Here is a 1,475-nt window from a genome sequence, read left to right on the forward strand (position 1 = left end):
TTTACTTTTTCATCTGGTGGCCTTTAGCCCACACAGGTGATGTAAGATGTAAAATGAAGTCTTTGACTGCTGGATGAGCACAAAGACTTCGTGTCCTGGCAGGAGCTGTCGCTTACAGTTTGTGCTAATTGCCTGTTAGAAGAGACCTTTCCTGTTCTTGTCATCCCTGTGCTTCCACGCCACAGTGCCTTTTTCTCTGGAGTGGGGAACAGCTTTGTGCTCTGGGTAGGCAAAACACTCTCTTATGATTATTGGGTGAGTTTTGGAAATGCTTGATAGCACTCACCTTTCCCTGCATTCAGGTGAACACATATGACATCTCTGGGAGAATGTACAGGGACTTTCCCCCCAGCTGACAGTAAAGAAAAGCAGTTTGGTTTTTTGGTTGTCTGTGTAAATGTCACATTTAGATACTCATCTAAATTTGTATATAGGTACAGAACTGTCACTGCAGTTGTCTCAGGCAGCATTACCATCTGCATGTCGCTAGCTAGGCAGGATGGAAGGGAAATGTATAACATTCTACTATTCTTCTATTTAAAAGATAGTCTAGAAGATGTTCTGTTCATTTGAGAAGCTTTTAATCTGTCTTGTGAAAATGGATTTGTTCTTTGTGTTTTGAGGTTGTTGTTGTGGGTTTTTTATCTGCTCTTAACATTCTTATGAATCTTCAGATGCTTTTTGTCTGACACCTAGTTCATCTTAGCCTTTTCTACCCCATTTTATTTCCCATACTTTGGCCTGTTGTCAGGAAATACTTGAAAACAGGTTGTTTGCACCCTTGCTTTAATTTTATAAGGAGCATATTAGATCTGTAGGCTGTTACTTTCTCATAACAAATGTCTTGGCCACTTGACAGCCCTTAGTTCAGGACTCTGTAATGCACATACGTCACTTTGAGAAGGACTTTCCAAATGCTCTAGGAAGCAAATCTGTTGGGCTTTCTGATGCTGCAGATTCAGACAGAAGAGCAAGAATTGGGCATATTCCTTACTCTGCCATACGGAACAAGAACCCAATGGTGTTCTTCTCTGTTTCCAGCTCAGTTTTGGGGGGCATTTGGAATTGCTGTTGCTAGTTAGACAGATGTCGAGTTCAGTAGCAAGTGAGAAGCACTTTCCATGCCTTGCCAAGTAAGCATACAAGTTAATACTGGATTTTTAGTTTTTTTTAAATGGCATGGGGTCTCCTTTGCATTCCTCATCTATGATGCCATACCCAGACTCTCCCCATTGCTGGACTTTGGCCAGATCCTCAGCGTTGCTGTAATCCCCTGCTGAAAGAGCTCAGTACCAGGTGGCTCGGGCAGTTTGGGGTTTGCCAGATCACTTCTGTTTTCAAAAAGTATCCTATGCTTCATCCCTCTTCTGCCCTTGATCTCGTGTGTGCATGTATATATGTACACATGCAGTGTTTATTTACACCTCCTGTCTTCTTCTTATTTTAGGGTTTCAGATGCATGCCAGGTTCCTGCT

This window comes from Acanthisitta chloris, unplaced genomic scaffold (assembly GCF_000695815.1).
Source record: "Acanthisitta chloris isolate BGI_N310 unplaced genomic scaffold, ASM69581v1 scaffold3307, whole genome shotgun sequence".
Lineage (NCBI taxonomy): Eukaryota > Metazoa > Chordata > Aves > Passeriformes > Acanthisittidae > Acanthisitta > Acanthisitta chloris.